A 24871-nucleotide genomic window follows, 5' to 3' on the forward strand; every position below is an offset into this window, starting at 1 on the left:
GCCTCGTGGCTGAAAGCCATGTCTCCTAACAGCTTTCCATTCTTTCTGTCCGCCAGACAATCAGACTTGCAAGGCAAGCACCATAGTCACAGCCGTTTCTAGTAGTGTCTGTGGAACCTGTTCTTCCCGCATGTACGAAATTGGTAGTTTTGGAATATTTAAAATGCATTGTCAGATGTTGGGTTTGAACCCACGCTCCCCTCAGGGAACCAGAGCTTAAATCTGGCGCCTTAGACCGCTCGGCCAATCTGACGTGTGGGCGCAAAGTGTCTACTACCGCCGTTTCTAGGCATATCTCCAGAGCCTGACGGCGAAGTTAGCGTGTTTTTTTCTTGTGTGAAGGAAATACGTTGGTTTTAGAGTATTTAAAACGAGTTGTCAGATGTGAGGTTGCACCCCACCCTCACTTTCGGGAACCACAGCTTAAATATGGTGCCTTACACCATTGTTTTCCGTCGCCATCTGTCGTAAGTGGAACGAGCAGAACTGTAGTTATCAACATTCACATTGGCGCAGAGAAAACAAAAAACGACAGAAAAGGCCGTTCCCTAGCAACGGCTACGCTGTGCATTTCGCCCTCAGGGGAAGCTAATGATATGCTCCAGGCGAGCATCAAACTAACCAACTTAATATTGTGATACTTAGGTGCTTTCTACTTCTGGATTGGCACACATATGCTGAATCGACTCTGGATCATCAGTAAGTACGTCACATTAGATATTTGTTTTATCGCCCTGCTGTAAATTAAATGGCAGTTTTTCAACGGCTGTCAGTTCTGCTTCTAGTTACGCTACATCGCCCTAGCAGCACCTACGCACTGCGTTCAGATGTGCTCACCCCCGCTCTGGCGTTGAGCGCCTACAGCGCCATCGCCTTCGGCCTCTGATGGCAGGAGGGTAGCCGATATATCAGGGCGTGGGTGGGACGCAGCACAACGCGGTGGTGGTGTAACGGTCAGCATGGTTGCTTCCCAAGCAGTTGATCCGGGTTCGATTCCCGGCCACCGCACAAAAGGTACTTTTTTCTTCTACGGGTATTCCACGTACCGAAACGCGATCTTCGAAACTGTGAAGTGTCGCGGTACGAATAGTTTTCCTTCGCCCCTCGTCTCAGTCCGTGCTGCCAGGGCGCTAGTCTGCGGTTTCGTTTCTCAGCGTCGTGTGTCTCCATGTGTCGACTTGTCTCGACTTTGCTCGGCTGACGCGAAAGCTGACGCTTGGAAATGGGCATATATGTAGAGGGCAGGCGCGAGAAACGACTGGGAGAGACCAAAAAACGACAAACACAAGACAGAACCTTTCATTGCTCGGCTGACGCGAAAGCTGACGCTTGGAAATGGGCATATACGTAGAGGGCAGGCGCGAGAAACGACTGGGAGAGACCAAAAAACGACAAACACACGACAGAACCTTTCATTTTATTGTGGCCACAGATTCGCCCCTTAGTGTACCGAGAGGCAAGAGTGGCGTCAGCGTGTGGGACCGCATCATTATCGCTAAGCAACCACGAAACCGAAGGAAAAATGCAAAATGAAAGACGCCAACAGCACGTCGAGTTCCCAGCCGAGAACGCATCCAAATACTAACCACGGCCAACGATTCTTGACGCCGGTGAACAGACGAGAACCGCTGCACTACGCGCGGTATCGCCGTTGGCGACAGTATCGCGCGACGTGTAGACATCTTACTTCTTGTGAAGATCGCTTGTTATTTACCTGGCAGTGTCTCGCTGGAGGAAGCATTCTCTTTTAGGGGAGAAAAATAAAATGGCACTTGGTGCGGTCGAATACGTGGCATTTGTGTTCACAGCACGACGCTCTAACTTACTCAGCTTTCGAGCTACGCAATGTGGCACGTCCGCAGTCCAATACCCGATCCACCGTCTCATCCACCTTTATTACTGCCCTGACACTCATTTACACACATATCTGCTTTCGTTCACGTTTGCTCGCCTGATGCTTGGACCCCAAAAACCACAACACAAAGATATCGTAAATGCCGTGAGAATAATAAGACTCAGCAAACAAAAGAATGTTCGGCTACCAGGAATCGAATCCGGGCCTCGTGGCTGAAAGCCATGTCTCCTAACAGCTTTCCATTCTTTCTGACCGCCAGACAATCAGACTTGCAAGGCAAGCACCATAGTCACTGCCGTTTCTAGTAGTATCTGTGGAACCTGTTCTTCCCGCATGTACGAAATTGGTAGTTTTGGAATATTTAAAATGCATTATCAAATGTGGGGTTCGAACCCACGCTCCCCTCAGGGAACCAGAGCTTAAATCTGGCGCCTTAGACCGCTCGGCCAATCTGACGTGTGGGCGCAAAGTGTCTACTACCGCCGTTTCTAGGCATATCTCCAGAGCCTGACGGCGAAGTTAGCGTGTTTTTTTCTTGTGTGAAGGAAATACGTTGGTTTTAGAGTATTTAAAACGAGTTGTCAGATGTGAGGTTGCACCCCACCCTCACTTTCGGGAACCACAGCTTAAATATGGTGCCTTACACCATTGTTTTCCGTCGCCATCTGTCGTAAGTGGAACGAGCAGAACTGTAGTTATCAACATTCACATTGGCGCAGAGAAAACAAAAAACGACAGAAAAGGCCGTTCCCTAGCAACGGCTACGCTGTGCATTTCGCCCTCAGGGGAAGCTAATGATATGCTCCAGGCGAGCATCAAACTAACCAACTTAATATTGTGATACTTAGGTGCTTTCTACTTCTGGATTGGCACACATATGCTGAATCGACTCTGGATCATCAGTAAGTACGTCACATTAGATATTTGTTTTATCGCCCTGCTGTAAATTAAATGGCAGTTTTTCAACGGCTGTCAGTTCTGCTTCTAGTTACGCTACATCGCCCTAGCAGCACCTACGCACTGCGTTCAGATGTGCTCACCCCCGCTCTGGCGTTGAGCGCCTACAGCGCCATCGCCTTCGGCCTCTGATGGCAGGAGGGTAGCCGATATATCAGGGCGTGGGTGGGACGCAGCACAACGCGGTGGTGGTGTAACGGTCAGCATGGTTGCTTCCCAAGCAGTTGATCCGGGTTCGATTCCCGGCCACCGCACAGAAGGTACTTTTTTCTTCTACGGGTATTCCACGTACCGAAACGCGATCTTCGAAACTGTGAAGTGTCGCGGTACGAATAGTTTTCCTTCGCCCCTCGTCTCAGTCCGTGCTGCCAGGGCGCTAGTCTGCGGTTTCGTTTCTCAGCGTCGTGTGTCTCCATGTGTCGACTTGTCTCGACTTTGCTCGGCTGACGCGAAAGCTGACGCTTGGAAATGGGCATATATGTAGAGGGCAGGCGCGAGAAACGACTGGGAGAGACCAAAAAACGACAAACACAAGACAGAACCTTTCATTGCTCGGCTGACGCGATAGCTGACGCTTGGAAATGGGCATATACGTAGAGGGCAGGCGCGAGAAACGACTGGGAGAGACCAAAAAACGACAAACACACGACAGAACCTTTCATTTTATTGTGGCCACAGATTCGCCCCTTAGTGTACCGAGAGGCAAGAGTGGCGTCAGCGTGTGGGACCGCATCATTATCGCTAAGCAACCACGAAACCGAAGGAAAAATGCAAAATGAAAGACGCCAACAGCACGTCGAGTTCCCAGCCGAGAACGCATCCAAATACTAACCACGGCCAACGATTCTTGACGCCGGTGAACAGACGAGAACCGCTGCACTACGCGCGGTATCGCCGTTGGCGACAGTATCGCGCGACGTGTAGACATCTTACTTCTTGTGAAGATCGCTTGTTATTTACCTGGCAGTGTCTCGCTGGAGGAAGCATTCTCTTTTAGGGGAGAAAAATAAAATGGCACTTGGTGCGGTCGAATACGTGGCATTTGTGTTCACAGCACGACGCTCTAACTTACTCAGCTTTCGAGCTACGCAATGTGGCACGTCTGCAGTCCAATACCCGATCCACCGTCTCATCCACCTTTATTACTGCCCTGACACTCATTTACACACATATCTGCTTTCGTTCACGTTTGCTCGCCTGATGCTTGGACCCCAAAAACCACAACACAAAGATATCGTAAATGCCGTGAGAATAATAAGACTCAGCAAACAAAAGGATGTTCGGCTACCAGGAATCGAATCCGGGCCTCGTGGCTGAAAGCCATGTCTCCTAACAGCTTTCCATTCTTTCTGACCGCCAGACAATCAGACTTGCAAGGCAAGCACCATAGTCACTGCCGTTTCTAGTAGTATCTGTGGAACCTGTTCTTCCCGCATGTACGAAATTGGTAGTTTTGGAATATTTAAAATGCATTATCAAATGTGGGGTTCGAACCCACGCTGCCCTCAGGGAACCATAGCTTAAATCTGGCGCCTTAGACCGCTCGGCCAATCTGACGTGTGGGCGCAAAGTGTCTACTACCGCCGTTTCTAGGCATATCTCCAGAGCCTGACGGCGAAGTTAGCGTGTTTTTTTCTTGTGTGAAGGAAATACGTTGGTTTTAGAGTATTTAAAACGAGTTGTCAGATGTGAGGTTGCACCCCACCCTCACTTTCGGGAACCACAGCTTAAATATGGTGCCTTACACCATTGTTTTCCGTCGCCATCTGTCGTAAGTGGAACGAGCAGAACTGTAGTTATCAACATTCACATTGGCGCAGAGAAAACAAAAAACGACAGAAAAGGCCGTTCCCTAGCAACGGCTACGCTGTGCATTTCGCCCTCAGGGGAAGCTAATGATATGCTCCAGGCGAGCATCAAACTAACCAACTTAATATTGTGATACTTAGGTGCTTTCTACTTCTGGATTGGCACACATATGCTGAATCGACTCTGGATCATCAGTAAGTACGTCACATTAGATATTTGTTTTATCGCCCTGCTGTAAATTAAATGGCAGTTTTTCAACGGCTGTCAGTTCTGCTTCTAGTTACGCTACATCGCCCTAGCAGCACCTACGCACTGCGTTCAGATGTGCTCACCCCCGCTCTGGCGTTGAGCGCCTACAGCGCCATCGCCTTCGGCCTCTGATGGCAGGAGGGTAGCCGATATATCAGGGCGTGGGTGGGACGCAGCACAACGCGGTGGTGGTGTAACGGTCAGCATGGTTGCTTCCCAAGCAGTTGATCCGGGTTCGATTCCCGGCCACCGCACAGAAGGTACTTTTTTCTTCTACGGGTATTCCACGTACCGAAACGCGATCTTCGAAACTGTGAAGTGTCGCGGTACGAATAGTTTTCCTTCGCCCCTCGTCTCAGTCCGTGCTGCCAGGGCGCTAGTCTGCGGTTTCGTTTCTCAGCGTCGTGTGTCTCCATGTGTCGACTTGTCTCGACTTTGCTCGGCTGACGCGAAAGCTGACGCTTGGAAATGGGCATATACGTAGAGGGCAGGCGCGAGAAACGACTGGGAGAGACCAAAAAACGACAAACACACGACAGAACCTTTCATTTTATTGTGGCCACAGATTCGCCCCTTAGTGTACCGAGAGGCAAGAGTGGCGTCAGCGTGTGGGACCGCATCATTATCGCTAAGCAACCACGAAACCGAAGGAAAAATGCAAAATGAAAGACGCCAACAGCACGTCGAGTTCCCAGCCGAGAACGCATCCAAATACTAACCACGGCCAACGATTCTTGACGCCGGTGAACAGACGAGAACCGCTGCACTACGCGCGGTATCGCCGTTGGCGACAGTATCGCGCGACGTGTAGACATCTTACTTCTTGTGAAGATCGCTTGTTATTTACCTGGCAGTGTCTCGCTGGAGGAAGCATTCTCTTTTAGGGGAGAAAAATAAAATGGCACTTGGTGCGGTCGAATACGTGGCATTTGTGTTCACAGCACGACGCTCTAACTTACTCAGCTTTCGAGCTACGCAATGTGGCACGTCCGCAGTCCAATACCCGATCCACCGTCTCATCCACCTTTATTACTGCCCTGACACTCATTTACACACATATCTGCTTTCGTTCACGTTTGCTCGCCTGATGCTTGGACCCCAAAAACCACAACACAAAGTTATCGTAAATGCCGTGAGAATAATAAGACTCAGCAAACAAAAGGATGTTCGGCTACCAGGAATCGAATCCGGGCCTCGTGGCTGAAAGCCATGTCTCCTAACAGCTTTCCATTCTTTCTGTCCGCCAGACAATCAGACTTGCAAGGCAAGCACCATAGTCACAGCCGTTTCTAGTAGTGTCTGTGGAACCTGTTCTTCCCGCATGTACGAAATTGGTAGTTTTGGAATATTTAAAATGCATTGTCAGATGTTGGGTTTGAACCCACGCTCCCCTCAGGGAACCAGAGCTTAAATCTGGCGCCTTAGACCGCTCGGCCAATCTGACGTGTGAGCGCAAAGTGTCTACTACCGCCGTTTCTAGGCATATCTCCAGAGCCTGACGGCGAAGTTAGCGTGTTTTTTTCTTGTGTGAAGGAAATACGTTGGTTTTAGAGTATTTAAAACGAGTTGTCAGATGTGAGGTTGCACCCCACCCTCACTTTCGGGAACCACAGCTTAAATATGGTGCCTTACACCATTGTTTTCCGTCGCCATCTGTCGTAAGTGGAACGAGCAGAACTGTAGTTATCAACATTCACATTGGCGCAGAGAAAACAAAAAACGACAGAAAAGGCCGTTCCCTAGCAACGGCTACGCTGTGCATTTCGCCCTCAGGGGAAGCTAATGATATGCTCCAGGCGAGCATCAAACTAACCAACTTAATATTGTGATACTTAGGTGCTTTCTACTTCTGGATTGGCACACATATGCTGAATCGACTCTGGATCATCAGTAAGTACGTCACATTAGATATTTGTTTTATCGCCCTGCTGTAAATTAAATGGCAGTTTTTCAACGGCTGTCAGTTCTGCTTCTAGTTACGCTACATCGCCCTAGCAGCACCTACGCACTGCGTTCAGATGTGCTCACCCCCGCTCTGGCGTTGAGCGCCTACAGCGCCATCGCCTTCGGCCTCTGATGGCAGGAGGGTAGCCGATATATCAGGGCGTGGGTGGGACGCAGCACAACGCGGTGGTGGTGTAACGGTCAGCATGGTTGCTTCCCAAGCAGTTGATCCGGGTTCGATTCCCGGCCACCGCACAGAAGGTACTTTTTTCTTCTACGGGTATTCCACGTACCGAAACGCGATCTTCGAAACTGTGAAGTGTCGCGGTACGAATAGTTTTCCTTCGCCCCTCGTCTCAGTCCGTGCTGCCAGGGCGCTAGTCTGCGGTTTCGTTTCTCAGCGTCGTGTGTCTCCATGTGTCGACTTGTCTCGACTTTGCTCGGCTGACGCGAAAGCTGACGCTTGGAAATGGGCATATACGTAGAGGGCAGGCGCGAGAAACGACTGGGAGAGACCAAAAAACGACAAACACACGACAGAACCTTTCATTTTATTGTGGCCACAGATTCGCCCCTTAGTGTACCGAGAGGCAAGAGTGGCGTCAGCGTGTGGGACCGCATCATTATCGCTAAGCAACCACGAAACCGAAGGAAAAATGCAAAATGAAAGACGCCAACAGCACGTCGAGTTCCCAGCCGAGAACGCATCCAAATACTAACCACGGCCAACGATTCTTGACGCCGGTGAACAGACGAGAACCGCTGCACTACGCGCGGTATCGCCGTTGGCGACAGTATCGCGCGACGTGTAGACATCTTACTTCTTGTGAAGATCGCTTGTTATTTACCTGGCAGTGTCTCGCTGGAGGAAGCATTCTCTTTTAGGGGAGAAAAATAAAATGGCACTTGGTGCGGTCGAATACGTGGCATTTGTGTTCACAGCACGACGCTCTAACTTACTCAGCTTTCGAGCTACGCAATGTGGCACGTCCGCAGTCCAATACCCGATCCACCGTCTCATCCACCTTTATTACTGCCCTGACACTCATTTACACACATATCTGCTTTCGTTCACGTTTGCTCGCCTGATGCTTGGACCCCAAAAACCACAACACAAAGATATCGTAAATGCCGTGAGAATAATAAGACTCAGCAAACAAAAGGATGTTCGGCTACCAGGAATCGAATCCGGGCCTCGTGGCTGAAAGCCATGTCTCCTAACAGCTTTCCATTCTTTCTGACCGCCAGACAATCAGACTTGCAAGGCAAGCACCATAGTCACTGCCGTTTCTAGTAGTATCTGTGGAACCTGTTCTTCCCGCATGTACGAAATTGGTAGTTTTGGAATATTTAAAATGCATTATCAAATGTGGGGTTCGAACCCACGCTCCCCTCAGGGAACCAGAGCTTAAATCTGGCGCCTTACACCGCTCGGCCAATCTGACGTGTGGGCGCAAAGTGTCTACTACCGCCGTTTCTAGGCATATCTCCAGAGCCTGACGGCGAAGTTAGCGTGTTTTTTTCTTGTGTGAAGGAAATACGTTGGTTTTAGAGTATTTAAAACGAGTTGTCAGATGTGAGGTTGCACCCCACCCTCACTTTCGGGAACCACAGCTTAAATATGGTGCCTTACACCATTGTTTTCCGTCGCCATCTGTCGTAAGTGGAACGAGCAGAACTGTAGTTATCAACATTCACATTGGCGCAGAGAAAACAAAAAACGACAGAAAAGGCCGTTCCCTAGCAACGGCTACGCTGTGCATTTCGCCCTCAGGGGAAGCTAATGATATGCTCCAGGCGAGCATCAAACTAACCAACTTAATATTGTGATACTTAGGTGCTTTCTACTTCTGGATTGGCACACATATGCTGAATCGACTCTGGATCATCAGTAAGTACGTCACATTAGATATTTGTTTTATCGCCCTGCTGTAAATTAAATGGCAGTTTTTCAACGGCTGTCAGTTCTGCTTCTAGTTACGCTACATCGCCCTAGCAGCACCTACGCACTGCGTTCAGATGTGCTCACCCCCGCTCTGGCGTTGAGCGCCTACAGCGCCATCGCCTTCGGCCTCTGATGGCAGGAGGGTAGCCGATATATCAGGGCGTGGGTGGGACGCAGCACAACGCGGTGGTGGTGTAACGGTCAGCATGGTTGCTTCCCAAGCAGTTGATCCGGGTTCGATTCCCGGCCACCGCACAGAAGGTACTTTTTTCTTCTACGGGTATTCCACGTACCGAAACGCGATCTTCGAAACTGTGAAGTGTCGCGGTACGAATAGTTTTCCTTCGCCCCTCGTCTCAGTCCGTGCTGCCAGGGCGCTAGTCTGCGGTTTCGTTTCTCAGCGTCGTGTGTCTCCATGTGTCGACTTGTCTCGACTTTGCTCGGCTGACGCGAAAGCTGACGCTTGGAAATGGGCATATATGTAGAGGGCAGGCGCGAGAAACGACTGGGAGAGACCAAAAAACGACAAACACAAGACAGAACCTTTCATTGCTCGGCTGACGCGATAGCTGACGCTTGGAAATGGGCATATACGTAGAGGGCAGGCGCGAGAAACGACTGGGAGAGACCAAAAAACGACAAACACACGACAGAACCTTTCATTTTATTGTGGCCACAGATTCGCCCCTTAGTGTACCGAGAGGCAAGAGTGGCGTCAGCGTGTGGGACCGCATCATTATCGCTAAGCAACCACGAAACCGAAGGAAAAATGCAAAATGAAAGACGCCAACAGCACGTCGAGTTCCCAGCCGAGAACGCATCCAAATACTAACCACGGCCAACGATTCTTGACGCCGGTGAACAGACGAGAACCGCTGCACTACGCGCGGTATCGCCGTTGGCGACAGTATCGCGCGACGTGTAGACATCTTACTTCTTGTGAAGATCGCTTGTTATTTACCTGGCAGTGTCTCGCTGGAGGAAGCATTCTCTTTTAGGGGAGAAAAATAAAATGGCACTTGGTGCGGTCGAATACGTGGCATTTGTGTTCACAGCACGACGCTCTAACTTACTCAGCTTTCGAGCTACGCAATGTGGCACGTCCGCAGTCCAATACCCGATCCACCGTCTCATCCACCTTTATTACTGCCCTGACACTCATTTACACACATATCTGCTTTCGTTCACGTTTGCTCGCCTGATGCTTGGACCCCAAAAACCACAACACAAAGATATCGTAAATGCCGTGAGAATAATAAGACTCAGCAAACAAAAGGATGTTCGGCTACCAGGAATCGAATCCGGGCCTCGTGGCTGAAAGCCATGTCTCCTAACAGCTTTCCATTCTTTCTGACCGCCAGACAATCAGACTTGCAAGGCAAGCACCATAGTCACTGCCGTTTCTAGTAGTATCTGTGGAACCTGTTCTTCCCGCATGTACGAAATTGGTAGTTTTGGAATATTTAAAATGCATTATCAAATGTGGGGTTCGAACCCACGCTGCCCTCAGGGAACCAGAGCTTAAATCTGGCGCCTTAGACCGCTCGGCCAATCTGACGTGTGGGCGCAAAGTGTCTACTACCGCCGTTTCTAGGCATATCTCCAGAGCCTGACGGCGAAGTTAGCGTGTTTTTTTCTTGTGTGAAGGAAATACGTTGGTTTTAGAGTATTTAAAACGAGTTGTCAGATGTGAGGTTGCACCCCACCCTCACTTTCGGGAACCACAGCTTAAATATGGTGCCTTACACCATTGTTTTCCGTCGCCATCTGTCGTAAGTGGAACGAGCAGAACTGTAGTTATCAACATTCACATTGGCGCAGAGAAAACAAAAAACGACAGAAAAGGCCGTTCCCTAGCAACGGCTACGCTGTGCATTTCGCCCTCAGGGGAAGCTAATGATATGCTCCAGGCGAGCATCAAACTAACCAACTTAATATTGTGATACTTAGGTGCTTTCTACTTCTGGATTGGCACACATATGCTGAATCGACTCTGGATCATCAGTAAGTACGTCACATTAGATATTTGTTTTATCGCCCTGCTGTAAATTAAATGGCAGTTTTTCAACGGCTGTCAGTTCTGCTTCTAGTTACGCTACATCGCCCTAGCAGCACCTACGCACTGCGTTCAGATGTGCTCACCCCCGCTCTGGCGTTGAGCGCCTACAGCGCCATCGCCTTCGGCCTCTGATGGCAGGAGGGTAGCCGATATATCAGGGCGTGGGTGGGACGCAGCACAACGCGGTGGTGGTGTAACGGTCAGCATGGTTGCTTCCCAAGCAGTTGATCCGGGTTCGATTCCCGGCCACCGCACAGAAGGTACTTTTTTCTTCTACGGGTATTCCACGTACCGAAACGCGATCTTCGAAACTGTGAAGTGTCGCGGTACGAATAGTTTTCCTTCGCCCCTCGTCTCAGTCCGTGCTGCCAGGGCGCTAGTCTGCGGTTTCGTTTCTCAGCGTCGTGTGTCTCCATGTGTCGACTTGTCTCGACTTTGCTCGGCTGACGCGAAAGCTGACGCTTGGAAATGGGCATATACGTAGAGGGCAGGCGCGAGAAACGACTGGGAGAGACCAAAAAACGACAAACACACGACAGAACCTTTCATTTTATTGTGGCCACAGATTCGCCCCTTAGTGTACCGAGAGGCAAGAGTGGCGTCAGCGTGTGGGACCGCATCATTATCGCTAAGCAACCACGAAACCGAAGGAAAAATGCAAAATGAAAGACGCCAACAGCACGTCGAGTTCCCAGCCGAGAACGCATCCAAATACTAACCACGGCCAACGATTCTTGACGCCGGTGAACAGACGAGAACCGCTGCACTACGCGCGGTATCGCCGTTGGCGACAGTATCGCGCGACGTGTAGACATCTTACTTCTTGTGAAGATCGCTTGTTATTTACCTGGCAGTGTCTCGCTGGAGGAAGCATTCTCTTTTAGGGGAGAAAAATAAAATGGCACTTGGTGCGGTCGAATACGTGGCATTTGTGTTCACAGCACGACGCTCTAACTTACTCAGCTTTCGAGCTACGCAATGTGGCACGTCCGCAGTCCAATACCCGATCCACCGTCTCATCCACCTTTATTACTGCCCTGACACTCATTTACACACATATCTGCTTTCGTTCACGTTTGCTCGCCTGATGCTTGGACCCCAAAAACCACAACACAAAGATATCGTAAATGCCGTGAGAATAATAAGACTCAGCAAACAAAAGGATGTTCGGCTACCAGGAATCGAATCCGGGCCTCGTGGCTGAAAGCCATGTCTCCTAACAGCTTTCCATTCTTTCTGACCGCCAGACAATCAGACTTGCAAGGCAAGCACCATAGTCACTGCCGTTTCTAGTAGTATCTGTGGAACCTGTTCTTCCCGCATGTACGAAATTGGTAGTTTTGGAATATTTAAAATGCATTATCAAATGTGGGGTTCGAACCCACGCTCCCCTCAGGGAACCAGAGCTTAAATCTGGCGCCTTAGACCGCTCGGCCAATCTGACGTGTGGGCGCAAAGTGTCTACTACCGCCGTTTCTAGGCATATCTCCAGAGCCTGACGGCGAAGTTAGCGTGTTTTTTTCTTGTGTGAAGGAAATACGTTGGTTTTAGAGTATTTAAAACGAGTTGTCAGATGTGAGGTTGCACCCCACCCTCACTTTCGGGAACCACAGCTTAAATATGGTGCCTTACACCATTGTTTTCCGTCGCCATCTGTCGTAAGTGGAACGAGCAGAACTGTAGTTATCAACATTCACATTGGCGCAGAGAAAACAAAAAACGACAGAAAAGGCCGTTCCCTAGCAACGGCTACGCTGTGCATTTCGCCCTCAGGGGAAGCTAATGATATGCTCCAGGCGAGCATCAAACTAACCAACTTAATATTGTGATACTTAGGTGCTTTCTACTTCTGGATTGGCACACATATGCTGAATCGACTCTGGATCATCAGTAAGTACGTCACATTAGATATTTGTTTTATCGCCCTGCTGTAAATTAAATGGCAGTTTTTCAACGGCTGTCAGTTCTGCTTCTAGTTACGCTACATCGCCCTAGCAGCACCTACGCACTGCGTTCAGATGTGCTCACCCCCGCTCTGGCGTTGAGCGCCTACAGCGCCATCGCCTTCGGCCTCTGATGGCAGGAGGGTAGCCGATATATCAGGGCGTGGGTGGGACGCAGCACAACGCGGTGGTGGTGTAACGGTCAGCATGGTTGCTTCCCAAGCAGTTGATCCGGGTTCGATTCCCGGCCACCGCACAGAAGGTACTTTTTTCTTCTACGGGTATTCCACGTACCGAAACGCGATCTTCGAAACTGTGAAGTGTCGCGGTACGAATAGTTTTCCTTCGCCCCTCGTCTCAGTCCGTGCTGCCAGGGCGCTAGTCTGCGGTTTCGTTTCTCAGCGTCGTGTGTCTCCATGTGTCGACTTGTCTCGACTTTGCTCGGCTGACGCGAAAGCTGACGCTTGGAAATGGGCATATATGTAGAGGGCAGGCGCGAGAAACGACTGGGAGAGACCAAAAAACGACAAACACAAGACAGAACCTTTCATTGCTCGGCTGACGCGATAGCTGACGCTTGGAAATGGGCATATACGTAGAGGGCAGGCGCGAGAAACGACTGGGAGAGACCAAAAAACGACAAACACACGACAGAACCTTTCATTTTATTGTGGCCACAGATTCGCCCCTTAGTGTACCGAGAGGCAAGAGTGGCGTCAGCGTGTGGGACCGCATCATTATCGCTAAGCAACCACGAAACCGAAGGAAAAATGCAAAATGAAAGACGCCAACAGCACGTCGAGTTCCCAGCCGAGAACGCATCCAAATACTAACCACGGCCAACGATTCTTGACGCCGGTGAACAGACGAGAACCGCTGCACTACGCGCGGTATCGCCGTTGGCGACAGTATCGCGCGACGTGTAGACATCTTACTTCTTGTGAAGATCGCTTGTTATTTACCTGGCAGTGTCTCGCTGGAGGAAGCATTCTCTTTTAGGGGAGAAAAATAAAATGGCACTTGGTGCGGTCGAATACGTGGCATTTGTGTTCACAGCACGACGCTCTAACTTACTCAGCTTTCGAGCTACGCAATGTGGCACGTCCGCAGTCCAATACCCGATCCACCGTCTCATCCACCTTTATTACTGCCCTGACACTCATTTACACACATATCTGCTTTCGTTCACGTTTGCTCGCCTGATGCTTGGACCCCAAAAACCACAACACAAAGATATCGTAAATGCCGTGAGAATAATAAGACTCAGCAAACAAAAGGATGTTCGGCTACCAGGAATCGAATCCGGGCCTCGTGGCTGAAAGCCATGTCTCCTAACAGCTTTCCATTCTTTCTGACCGCCAGACAATCAGACTTGCAAGGCAAGCACCATAGTCACTGCCGTTTCTAGTAGTATCTGTGGAACCTGTTCTTCCCGCATGTACGAAATTGGTAGTTTTGGAATATTTAAAATGCATTATCAAATGTGGGGTTCGAACCCACGCTGCCCTCAGGGAACCATAGCTTAAATCTGGCGCCTTAGACCGCTCGGCCAATCTGACGTGTGGGCGCAAAGTGTCTACTACCGCCGTTTCTAGGCATATCTCCAGAGCCTGACGGCGAAGTTAGCGTGTTTTTTTCTTGTGTGAAGGAAATACGTTGGTTTTAGAGTATTTAAAACGAGTTGTCAGATGTGAGGTTGCACCCCACCCTCACTTTCGGGAACCACAGCTTAAATATGGTGCCTTACACCATTGTTTTCCGTCGCCATCTGTCGTAAGTGGAACGAGCAGAACTGTAGTTATCAACATTCACATTGGCGCAGAGAAAACAAAAAACGACAGAAAAGGCCGTTCCCTAGCAACGGCTACGCTGTGCATTTCGCCCTCAGGGGAAGCTAATGATATGCTCCAGGCGAGCATCAAACTAACCAACTTAATATTGTGATACTTAGGTGCTTTCTACTTCTGGATTGGCACACATATGCTGAATCGACTCTGGATCATCAGTAAGTACGTCACATTAGATATTTGTTTTATCGCCCTGCTGTAAATTAAATGGCAGTTTTTCAACGGCTGTCAGTTCTGCTTCTAGTTACGCTACATCGCCCTAGCAGCACCTACGCACTGCGTTCAGATGTGCTCACCCCCGCTCTGGCGTTGAGCGCCTACAGCGCCATCGCCTTCGGCCTCTGATGGCAGGAGGGTAGCCGATATATCAGGGCGTGGGTGGGACGCAGCACAACGCGGTGGTGGTGTAACGGTCAGCATGGTTGCTTCCCAAGCAGTTGATCCGGGTTCGATTCCCGGCCACCGCACAGAAGGTACTTTTTTCTTCTACGGGTATTCCACGTACCGAAACGCGATCTTCGAAACTGTGAAGTGTCGCGGTACGAATAGTTTTCCTTCGCCCCTCGTCTCAGTCCGTGCTGCCAGGGCGCTAGTCTGCGGTTTCGTTTCTCAGCGTCGTGTGTCTCCATGTGTCGACTTGTCTCGACTTTGCTCGGCTGACGCGAAAGCTGACGCTTGGAAATGGGCATATATGTAGAGGGCAGGCGCGAGAAACGACTGGGAGAGACCAAAAAACGACAAACACAAGACAGAACCTTTCATTGCTCGGCTGACGCGAAAGCTGACGCTTGGAAATGGGCATATACGTAGAGGGCAGGCGCGAGAAACGACTGGGAGAGACCAAAAAACGACAAACACACGACAGAACCTTTCATTTTATTGTGGCCACAGATTCGCCCCTTAGTGTACCGAGAGGCAAGAGTGGCGTCAGCGTGTGGGACCGCATCATTATCGCTAAGCAACCACGAAACCGAAGGAAAAATGCAAAATGAAAGACGCCAACAGCACGTCGAGTTCCCAGCCGAGAACGCATCCAAATACTAACCACGGCCAACGATTCTTGACGCCGGTGAACAGACGAGAACCGCTGCACTACGCGCGGTATCGCCGTTGGCGACAGTATCGCGCGACGTGTAGACATCTTACTTCTTGTGAAGATCGCTTGTTATTTACCTGGCAGTGTCTCGCTGGAGGAAGCATTCTCTTTTAGGGGAGAAAAATAAAATGGCACTTGGTGCGGTCGAATACGTGGCATTTGTGTTCACAGCACGACGCTCTAACTTACTCAGCTTTCGAGCTACGCAATGTGGCACGTCCGCAGTCCAATACCCGATCCACCGTCTCATCCACCTTTATTACTGCCCTGACACTCATTTACACACATATCTGCTTTCGTTCACGTTTGCTCGCCTGATGCTTGGACCCCAAAAACCACAACACAAAGTTATCGTAAATGCCGTGAGAATAATAAGACTCAGCAAACAAAAGGATGTTCGGCTACCAGGAATCGAATCCGGGCCTCGTGGCTGAAAGCCATGTCTCCTAACAGCTTTCCATTCTTTCTGTCCGCCAGACAATCAGACTTGCAAGGCAAGCACCATAGTCACAGCCGTTTCTAGTAGTGTCTGTGGAACCTGTTCTTCCCGCATGTACGAAATTGGTAGTTTTGGAATATTTAAAATGCATTGTCAGATGTTGGGTTTGAACCCACGCTCCCCTCAGGGAACCAGAGCTTAAATCTGGCGCCTTAGACCGCTCGGCCAATCTGACGTGTGGGCGCAAAGTGTCTACTACCGCCGTTTCTAGGCATATCTCCAGAGCCTGACGGCGAAGTTAGCGTGTTTTTTTCTTGTGTGAAGGAAATACGTTGGTTTTAGAGTATTTAAAACGAGTTGTCAGATGTGAGGTTGCACCCCACCCTCACTTTCGGGAACCACAGCTTAAATATGGTGCCTTACACCATTGTTTTCCGTCGCCATCTGTCGTAAGTGGAACGAGCAGAACTGTAGTTATCAACATTCACATTGGCGCAGAGAAAACAAAAAACGACAGAAAAGGCCGTTCCCTAGCAACGGCTACGCTGTGCATTTCGCCCTCAGGGGAAGCTAATGATATGCTCCAGGCGAGCATCAAACTAACCAACTTAATATTGTGATACTTAGGTGCTTTCTACTTCTGGATTGGCACACATATGCTGAATCGACTCTGGATCATCAGTAAGTACGTCACATTAGATATTTGTTTTATCGCCCTGCTGTAAATTAAATGGCAGTTTTTCAACGGCTGTCAGTTCTGCTTCTAGTTACGCTACATCGCCCTAGCAGCACCTACGCACTGCGTTCAGATGTGCTCACCCCCGCTCTGGCGTTGAGCGCCTACAGCGCCATCGCCTTCGGCCTCTGATGGCAGGAGGGTAGCCGATATATCAGGGCGTGGGTGGGACGCAGCACAACGCGGTGGTGGTGTAACGGTCAGCATGGTTGCTTCCCAAGCAGTTGATCCGGGTTCGATTCCCGGTCACCGCACAGAAGGTACTTTTTTCTTCTACGGGTATTCCACGTACCGAAACGCGATCTTCGAAACTGTGAAGTGTCGCGGTACGAATAGTTTTCCTTCGCCCCTCGTCTCAGTCCGTGCTGCCAGGGCGCTAGTCTGCGGTTTCGTTTCTCAGCGTCGTGTGTCTCCATGTGTCGACTTGTCTCGACTTTGCTCGGCTGACGCGAAAGCTGACGCTTGGAAATGGGCATATATGTAGAGGGCAGGCGCGAGAAACGACTGGGAGAGACCAAAAAACGACAAACACAAGACAGAACTTTTCATTGCTCGGCTGACGCGAAAGCTGACGCTTGGAAATGGGCATATACGTAGAGGGCAGGCGCGAGAAACGACTGGGAGAGACCAAAAAACGACAAACACACGACAGAACCTTTCATTTTATTGTGGCCACAGATTCGCCCCTTAGTGTACCGAGAGGCAAGAGTGGCGTCAGCGTGTGGGACCGCATCATTATCGCTAAGCAACCACGAAACCGAAGGAAAAATGCAAAATGAAAGACGCCAACAGCACGTCGAGTTCCCAGCCGTGAACGCATCCAAATACTAACCACGGCCAACGATTCTTGACGCCGGTGAACAGACGAGAACCGCTGCACTACGCGCGGTATCGCCGTTGGCGACAGTATCGCGCGACGTGTAGACATCTTACTTCTTGTGAAGATCGCTTGTTATTTACCTGGCAGTGTCTCGCTGGAGGAAGCATTCTCTTTTAGGGGAGAAAAATAAAATGGCACTTGGTGCGGTCGAATACGTGGCATTTGTGTTCACAGCACGACGCTCTAACTTACTCAGCTTTCGAGCTACGCAATGTGGCACGTCCGCAGTCCAATACCCGATCCACCGTCTCATCCACCTTTATTACTGCCCTGACACTCATTTACACACATATCTGCTTTCGTTCACGTTTGCTCGCCTGATGCTTGGACCCCAAAAACCACAACACAAAGATATCGTAAATGCCGTGAGAATAATAAGACTCAGCAAACTAAAGGATGTTCGGCTACCAGGAATCGAATCCGGGCCTCGTGGCTGAAAGCCATGTCTCCTAACAGCTTTCCATTCTTTCTGACCGCCAGACAATCAGACTTGCAAGGCAAGCACCATAGTCACTGCCGTTTCTAGTAGTATCTGTGGAACCTGTTCTTCCCGCATGTACGAAATTGGTAGTTTTGGAATATTTAAAATGCATTGTCAAATGTGGGGTTCGAACCCACGCTGCCCTCAGGGAACCAGAGCTTAAATCTGGCGCCTTAGACCGCTCGGCCAATCTGACGTGTGGGCGCAAAGTGTCTACTACCGCCGTTTCTAGGCATATCTCCAGAGCCTGACGGCGAAGTTAGCGTGTTTTTTTCTTGTGTGAAGGAAATACGTTGGTTTTAGAGTATTTAAAACGAGTTGTCAGATGTGAGGTTGCACCCCACCCTCACTTTCGGGAACCACAGCTTAAATATGGTGCCTTACACCATTGTTTTCCGTCGCCATCTGTCGTAAGTGGAACGAGCAGAACTGTAGTTATCAACATTCACATTGGCGCAGAGAAAACAAAAAACGACAGAAAAGGCCGTTCCCTAGCAACGGCTACGCTGTGCATTTCGCCCTCAGGGGAAGCTAATGATATGCTCCAGGCGAGCATCAAACTAACCAACTTAATATTGTGATACTTAGGTGCTTTCTACTTCTGGATTGGCACACATATGCTGAATCGACTCTGGATCATCAGTAAGTACGTCACATTAGATATTTGTTTTATCGCCCTGCTGTAAATTAAATGGCAGTTTTTCAACGGCTGTCAGTTCTGCTTCTAGTTACGCTACATCGCCCTAGCAGCACCTACGCACTGCGTTCAGATGTGCTCACCCCCGCTCTGGCGTTGAGCGCCTACAGCGCCATCGCCTTCGGCCTCTGATGGCAGGAGGGTAGCCGATATATCAGGGCGTGGGTGGGACGCAGCACAACGCGGTGGTGGTGTAACGGTCAGCATGGTTGCTTCCCAAGCAGTTGATCCGGGTTCGATTCCCGGCCACCGCACAGAAGGTACTTTTTTCTTCTACGGGTATTCCACGTACCGAAACGCGATCTTCGAAACTGTGAAGTGTCGCGGTACGAATAGTTTTCCTTCGCCCCTCGTCTCAGTCCGTGCTGCCAGGGCGCTAGTCTGCGGTTTCGTTTCTCAGCGTCGTGTGTCTCCATGTGTCGACTTGTCTCGACTTTGCTCGGCTGACGCGAAAGCTGACGCTTGGAAATGGGCATATATGTAGAGGGCAGGCGCGAGAAACGACTGGGAGAGACCAAAAAACGACAAACACAAGACAGAACCTTTCATTGCTCGGCTGACGCGATAGCTGACGCTTGGAAATGGGCATATACGTAGAGGGCAGGCGCGAGAAACGACTGGGAGAGACCAAAAAACGACAAACACACGACAGAACCTTTCATTTTATTGTGGCCACAGATTCGCCCCTTAGTGTACCGAGAGGCAAGAGTGGCGTCAGCGTGTGGGACCGCATCATTATCGCTAAGCAACCACGAAACCGAAGGAAAAATGCAAAATGAAAGACGCCAACAGCACGTCGAGTTCCCAGCCGAGAACGCATCCAAATACTAACCACGGCCAACGATTCTTGACGCCGGTGAACAGACGAGAACCGCTGCACTACGCGCGGTATCGCCGTTGGCGACAGTATCGCGCGACGTGTAGACATCTTACTTCTTGTGAAGATCGCTTGTTATTTACCTGGCAGTGTCTCGCTGGAGGAAGCATTCTCTTTTAGGGGAGAAAAATAAAATGGCACTTGGTGCGGTCGAATACGTGGCATTTGTGTTCACAGCACGACGCTCTAACTTACTCAGCTTTCGAGCTACGCAATGTGGCACGTCCGCAGTCCAATACCCGATCCACCGTCTCATCCACCTTTATTACTGCCCTGACACTCATTTACACACATATCTGCTTTCGTTCACGTTTGCTCGCCTGATGCTTGGACCCCAAAAACCACAACACAAAGATATCGTAAATGCCGTGAGAATAATAAGACTCAGCAAACAAAAGGATGTTCGGCTACCAGGAATCGAATCCGGGCCTCGTGGCTGAAAGCCATGTCTCCTAACAGCTTTCCATTCTTTCTGACCGCCAGACAATCAGACTTGCAAGGCAAGCACCATAGTCACTGCCGTTTCTAGTAGTATCTGTGGAACCTGTTCTTCCCGCATGTACGAAATTGGTAGTTTTGGAATATTTAAAATGCATTATCAAATGTGGGGTTCGAACCCACGCTGCCCTCAGGGAACCATAGCTTAAATCTGGCGCCTTAGACCGCTCGGCCAATCTGACGTGTGGGCGCAAAGTGTCTACTACCGCCGTTTCTAGGCATATCTCCAGAGCCTGACGGCGAAGTTAGCGTGTTTTTTTCTTGTGTGAAGGAAATACGTTGGTTTTAGAGTATTTAAAACGAGTTGTCAGATGTGAGGTTGCACCCCACCCTCACTTTCGGGAACCACAGCTTAAATATGGTGCCTTACACCATTGTTTTCCGTCGCCATCTGTCGTAAGTGGAACGAGCAGAACTGTAGTTATCAACATTCACATTGGCGCAGAGAAAACAAAAAACGACAGAAAAGGCCGTTCCCTAGCAACGGCTACGCTGTGCATTTCGCCCTCAGGGGAAGCTAATGATATGCTCCAGGCGAGCATCAAACTAACCAACTTAATATTGTGATACTTAGGTGCTTTCTACTTCTGGATTGGCACACATATGCTGAATCGACTCTGGATCATCAGTAAGTACGTCACATTAGATATTTGTTTTATCGCCCTGCTGTAAATTAAATGGCAGTTTTTCAACGGCTGTCAGTTCTGCTTCTAGTTACGCTACATCGCCCTAGCAGCACCTACGCACTGCGTTCAGATGTGCTCACCCCCGCTCTGGCGTTGAGCGCCTACAGCGCCATCGCCTTCGGCCTCTGATGGCAGGAGGGTAGCCGATATATCAGGGCGTGGGTGGGACGCAGCACAACGCGGTGGTGGTGTAACGGTCAGCATGGTTGCTTCCCAAGCAGTTGATCCGGGTTCGATTCCCGGCCACCGCACAGAAGGTACTTTTTTCTTCTACGGGTATTCCACGTACCGAAACGCGATCTTCGAAACTGTGAAGTGTCGCGGTACGAATAGTTTTCCTTCGCCCCTCGTCTCAGTCCGTGCTGCCAGGGCGCTAGTCTGCGGTTTCGTTTCTCAGCGTCGTGTGTCTCCATGTGTCGACTTGTCTCGACTTTGCTCGGCTGACGCGAAAGCTGACGCTTGGAAATGGGCATATATGTAGAGGGCAGGCGCGAGAAACGACTGGGAGAGACCAAAAAACGACAAACACAAGACAGAACCTTTCATTGCTCGGCTGACGCGAAAGCTGACGCTTGGAAATGGGCATATACGTAGAGGGCAGGCGCGAGAAACGACTGGGAGAGACCAAAAAACGACAAACACACGACAGAACCTTTCATTTTATTGTGGCCACAGATTCGCCCCTTAGTGTACCGAGAGGCAAGAGTGGCGTCAGCGTGTGGGACCGCATCATTATCGCTAAGCAACCACGAAACCGAAGGAAAAATGCAAAATGAAAGACGCCAACAGCACGTCGAGTTCCCAGCCGAGAACGCATCCAAATACTAACCACGGCCAACGATTCTTGACGCCGGTGAACAGACGAGAACCGCTGCACTACGCGCGGTATCGCCGTTGGCGACAGTATCGCGCGACGTGTAGACATCTTACTTCTTGTGAAGATCGCTTGTTATTTACCTGGCAGTGTCTCGCTGGAGGAAGCATTCTCTTTTAGGGGAGAAAAATAAAATGGCACTTGGTGCGGTCGAATACGTGGCATTTGTGTTCACAGCACGACGCTCTAACTTACTCAGCTTTCGAGCTACGCAATGTGGCACGTCCGCAGTCCAATACCCGATCCACCGTCTCATCCACCTTTATTACTGCCCTGACACTCATTTACACACATATCTGCTTTCGTTCACGTTTGCTCGCCTGATGCTTGGACCCCAAAAACCACAACACAAAGTTATCGTAAATGCCGTGAGAATAATAAGACTCAGCAAACAAAAGGATGTTCGGCTACCAGGAATCGAATCCGGGCCTCGTGGCTGAAAGCCATGTCTCCTAACAGCTTTCCATTCTTTCTGTCCGCCAGACAATCAGACTTGCAAGGCAAGCACCATAGTCACAGCCGTTTCTAGTAGTGTCTGTGGAACCTGTTCTTCCCGCATGTACGAAATTGGTAGTTTTGGAATATTTAAAATGCATTGTCAGATGTTGGGTTTGAACCCACGCTCCCCTCAGGGAACCAGAGCTTAAATCTGGCGCCTTAGACCGCTCGGCCAATCTGACGTGTGGGCGCAAAGTGTCTACTACCGCCGTTTCTAGGCATATCTCCAGAGCCTGACGGCGAAGTTAGCGTGTTTTTTTCTTGTGTGAAGGAAATACGTTGGTTTTAGAGTATTTAAAACGAGTTGTCAGATGTGAGGTTGCACCCCACCCTCACTTTCGGGAACCACAGCTTAAATATGGTGCCTTACACCATTGTTTTCCGTCGCCATCTGTCGTAAGTGGAACGAGCAGAACTGTAGTTATCAACATTCACATTGGCGCAGAGAAAACAAAAAACGACAGAAAAGGCCGTTCCCTAGCAACGGCTACGCTGTGCATTTCGCCCTCAGGGGAAGCTAATGATATGCTCCAGGCGAGCATCAAACTAACCAACTTAATATTGTGATACTTAGGTGCTTTCTACTTCTGGATTGGCACACATATGCTGAATCGACTCTGGATCATCAGTAAGTACGTCACATTAGATATTTGTTTTATCGCCCTGCTGTAAATTAAATGGCAGTTTTTCAACGGCTGTCAGTTCTGCTTCTAGTTACGCTACATCGCCCTAGCAGCACCTACGCACTGCGTTCAGATGTGCTCACCCCCGCTCTGGCGTTGAGCGCCTACAGCGCCATCGCCTTCGGCCTCTGATGGCAGGAGGGTAGCCGATATATCAGGGCGTGGGTGGGACGCAGCACAACGCGGTGGTGGTGTAACGGTCAGCATGGTTGCTTCCCAAGCAGTTGATCCGGGTTCGATTCCCGGCCACCGCACAGAAGGTACTTTTTTCTTCTACGGGTATTCCACGTACCGAAACGCGATCTTCGAAACTGTGAAGTGTCGCGGTACGAATAGTTTTCCTTCGCCCCTCGTCTCAGTCCGTGCTGCCAGGGCGCTAGTCTGCGGTTTCGTTTCTCAGCGTCGTGTGTCTCCATGTGTCGACTTGTCTCGACTTTGCTCGGCTGACGCGAAAGCTGACGCTTGGAAATGGGCATATATGTAGAGGGCAGGCGCGAGAAACGACTGGGAGAGACCAAAAAACGACAAACACAAGACAGAACCTTTCATTGCTCGGCTGACGCGATAGCTGACGCTTGGAAATGGGCATATACGTAGAGGGCAGGCGCGAGAAACGACTGGGAGAGACCAAAAAACGACAAACACACGACAGAACCTTTCATTTTATTGTGGCCACAGATTCGCCCCTTAGTGTACCGAGAGGCAAGAGTGGCGTCAGCGTGTGGGACCGCATCATTATCGCTAAGCAACCACGAAACCGAAGGAAAAATGCAAAATGAAAGACGCCAACAGCACGTCGAGTTCCCAGCCGAGAACGCATCCAAATACTAACCACGGCCAACGATTCTTGACGCCGGTGAACAGACGAGAACCGCTGCACTACGCGCGGTATCGCCGTTGGCGACAGTATCGCGCGACGTGTAGACATCTTACTTCTTGTGAAGATCGCTTGTTATTTACCTGGCAGTGTCTCGCTGGAGGAAGCATTCTCTTTTAGGGGAGAAAAATAAAATGGCACTTGGTGCGGTCGAATACGTGGCATTTGTGTTCACAGCACGACGCTCTAACTTACTCAGCTTTCGAGCTACGCAATGTGGCACGTCCGCAGTCCAATACCCGATCCACCGTCTCATCCACCTTTATTACTGCCCTGACACTCATTTACACACATATCTGCTTTCGTTCACGTTTGCTCGCCTGATGCTTGGACCCCAAAAACCACAACACAAAGATATCGTAAATGCCGTGAGAATAATAAGACTCGGCAAACTAAAGGATGTTCGGCTACCAGGAATCGAATCCGGGCCTCGTGGCTGAAAGCCATGTCTCCTAACAGCTTTCCATTCTTTCTGACCGCCAGACAATCAGACTTGCAAGGCAAGCACCATAGTCACTGCCGTTTCTAGTAGTATCTGTGGAACCTGTTCTTCCCGCATGTACGAAATTGGTAGTTTTGGAATATTTAAAATGCATTATCAAATGTGGGGTTCGAACCCACGCTGCCCTCAGGGAACCATAGCTTAAATCTGGCGCCTTAGACCGCTCGGCCAATCTGACGTGTGGGCGCAAAGTGTCTACTACCGCCGTTTCTAGGCATATCTCCAGAGCCTGACGGCGAAGTTAGCGTGTTTTTTTCTTGTGTGAAGGAAATACGTTGGTTTTAGAGTATTTAAAACGAGTTGTCAGATGTGAGGTTGCACCCCACCCTCACTTTCGGGAACCACAGCTTAAATATGGTGCCTTACACCATTGTTTTCCGTCGCCATCTGTCGTAAGTGGAACGAGCAGAACTGTAGTTATCAACATTCACATTGGCGC

The 24871-nt window shown here is 49.9% G+C and overlaps 21 non-coding genes across 21 annotated transcripts; 12 read left to right on the top strand and 9 right to left on the bottom strand.

The window, feature by feature from the left end:
- Nucleotides 1-169: 169 nt before the first annotated feature.
- Trnal-uaa (transfer RNA leucine (anticodon UAA)) lies at nucleotides 170-253 on the bottom strand. Its single transcript has one exon. It is a non-coding gene; the product is annotated as a tRNA-Leu (tRNA).
- Nucleotides 254-936: 683 nt separating this feature from the next.
- On the top strand, nucleotides 937-1008 carry Trnag-ccc (transfer RNA glycine (anticodon CCC)). The gene has a single exon. It is a non-coding gene; the product is annotated as a tRNA-Gly (tRNA).
- Nucleotides 1009-2227: 1219 nt separating this feature from the next.
- Nucleotides 2228-2311, bottom strand: Trnal-uaa (transfer RNA leucine (anticodon UAA)). The gene has a single exon. It is a non-coding gene; the product is annotated as a tRNA-Leu (tRNA).
- Nucleotides 2312-2994: 683 nt separating this feature from the next.
- On the top strand, nucleotides 2995-3066 carry Trnag-ccc (transfer RNA glycine (anticodon CCC)). The gene has a single exon. It is a non-coding gene; the product is annotated as a tRNA-Gly (tRNA).
- A 1986-nt stretch (nucleotides 3067-5052) lies between these two features.
- Trnag-ccc (transfer RNA glycine (anticodon CCC)) lies at nucleotides 5053-5124 on the top strand. Its single transcript has one exon. It is a non-coding gene; the product is annotated as a tRNA-Gly (tRNA).
- A 1106-nt stretch (nucleotides 5125-6230) lies between these two features.
- Trnal-uaa (transfer RNA leucine (anticodon UAA)) lies at nucleotides 6231-6314 on the bottom strand. The gene has a single exon. It is a non-coding gene; the product is annotated as a tRNA-Leu (tRNA).
- Nucleotides 6315-6997: 683 nt separating this feature from the next.
- Trnag-ccc (transfer RNA glycine (anticodon CCC)) lies at nucleotides 6998-7069 on the top strand. Its single transcript has one exon. It is a non-coding gene; the product is annotated as a tRNA-Gly (tRNA).
- A 1106-nt stretch (nucleotides 7070-8175) lies between these two features.
- Nucleotides 8176-8259, bottom strand: Trnal-uaa (transfer RNA leucine (anticodon UAA)). Its single transcript has one exon. It is a non-coding gene; the product is annotated as a tRNA-Leu (tRNA).
- A 683-nt stretch (nucleotides 8260-8942) lies between these two features.
- On the top strand, nucleotides 8943-9014 carry Trnag-ccc (transfer RNA glycine (anticodon CCC)). Its single transcript has one exon. It is a non-coding gene; the product is annotated as a tRNA-Gly (tRNA).
- Nucleotides 9015-10233: 1219 nt separating this feature from the next.
- On the bottom strand, nucleotides 10234-10317 carry Trnal-uaa (transfer RNA leucine (anticodon UAA)). The gene has a single exon. It is a non-coding gene; the product is annotated as a tRNA-Leu (tRNA).
- Nucleotides 10318-11000: 683 nt separating this feature from the next.
- Nucleotides 11001-11072, top strand: Trnag-ccc (transfer RNA glycine (anticodon CCC)). Its single transcript has one exon. It is a non-coding gene; the product is annotated as a tRNA-Gly (tRNA).
- Nucleotides 11073-12178: 1106 nt separating this feature from the next.
- Nucleotides 12179-12262, bottom strand: Trnal-uaa (transfer RNA leucine (anticodon UAA)). Its single transcript has one exon. It is a non-coding gene; the product is annotated as a tRNA-Leu (tRNA).
- Nucleotides 12263-12945: 683 nt separating this feature from the next.
- Nucleotides 12946-13017, top strand: Trnag-ccc (transfer RNA glycine (anticodon CCC)). Its single transcript has one exon. It is a non-coding gene; the product is annotated as a tRNA-Gly (tRNA).
- Nucleotides 13018-15003: 1986 nt separating this feature from the next.
- On the top strand, nucleotides 15004-15075 carry Trnag-ccc (transfer RNA glycine (anticodon CCC)). Its single transcript has one exon. It is a non-coding gene; the product is annotated as a tRNA-Gly (tRNA).
- A 1219-nt stretch (nucleotides 15076-16294) lies between these two features.
- Trnal-uaa (transfer RNA leucine (anticodon UAA)) lies at nucleotides 16295-16378 on the bottom strand. The gene has a single exon. It is a non-coding gene; the product is annotated as a tRNA-Leu (tRNA).
- Nucleotides 16379-17061: 683 nt separating this feature from the next.
- On the top strand, nucleotides 17062-17133 carry Trnag-ccc (transfer RNA glycine (anticodon CCC)). Its single transcript has one exon. It is a non-coding gene; the product is annotated as a tRNA-Gly (tRNA).
- A 1219-nt stretch (nucleotides 17134-18352) lies between these two features.
- Nucleotides 18353-18436, bottom strand: Trnal-uaa (transfer RNA leucine (anticodon UAA)). Its single transcript has one exon. It is a non-coding gene; the product is annotated as a tRNA-Leu (tRNA).
- Nucleotides 18437-19119: 683 nt separating this feature from the next.
- Trnag-ccc (transfer RNA glycine (anticodon CCC)) lies at nucleotides 19120-19191 on the top strand. The gene has a single exon. It is a non-coding gene; the product is annotated as a tRNA-Gly (tRNA).
- Nucleotides 19192-21177: 1986 nt separating this feature from the next.
- On the top strand, nucleotides 21178-21249 carry Trnag-ccc (transfer RNA glycine (anticodon CCC)). Its single transcript has one exon. It is a non-coding gene; the product is annotated as a tRNA-Gly (tRNA).
- A 1219-nt stretch (nucleotides 21250-22468) lies between these two features.
- Nucleotides 22469-22552, bottom strand: Trnal-uaa (transfer RNA leucine (anticodon UAA)). The gene has a single exon. It is a non-coding gene; the product is annotated as a tRNA-Leu (tRNA).
- A 683-nt stretch (nucleotides 22553-23235) lies between these two features.
- Nucleotides 23236-23307, top strand: Trnag-ccc (transfer RNA glycine (anticodon CCC)). Its single transcript has one exon. It is a non-coding gene; the product is annotated as a tRNA-Gly (tRNA).
- Nucleotides 23308-24871: the final 1564 nt, after the last annotated feature.

Source organism: Schistocerca cancellata, chromosome 2, assembly GCF_023864275.1.
Source record: "Schistocerca cancellata isolate TAMUIC-IGC-003103 chromosome 2, iqSchCanc2.1, whole genome shotgun sequence".
Taxonomy (NCBI): domain Eukaryota; kingdom Metazoa; phylum Arthropoda; class Insecta; order Orthoptera; family Acrididae; genus Schistocerca; species Schistocerca cancellata.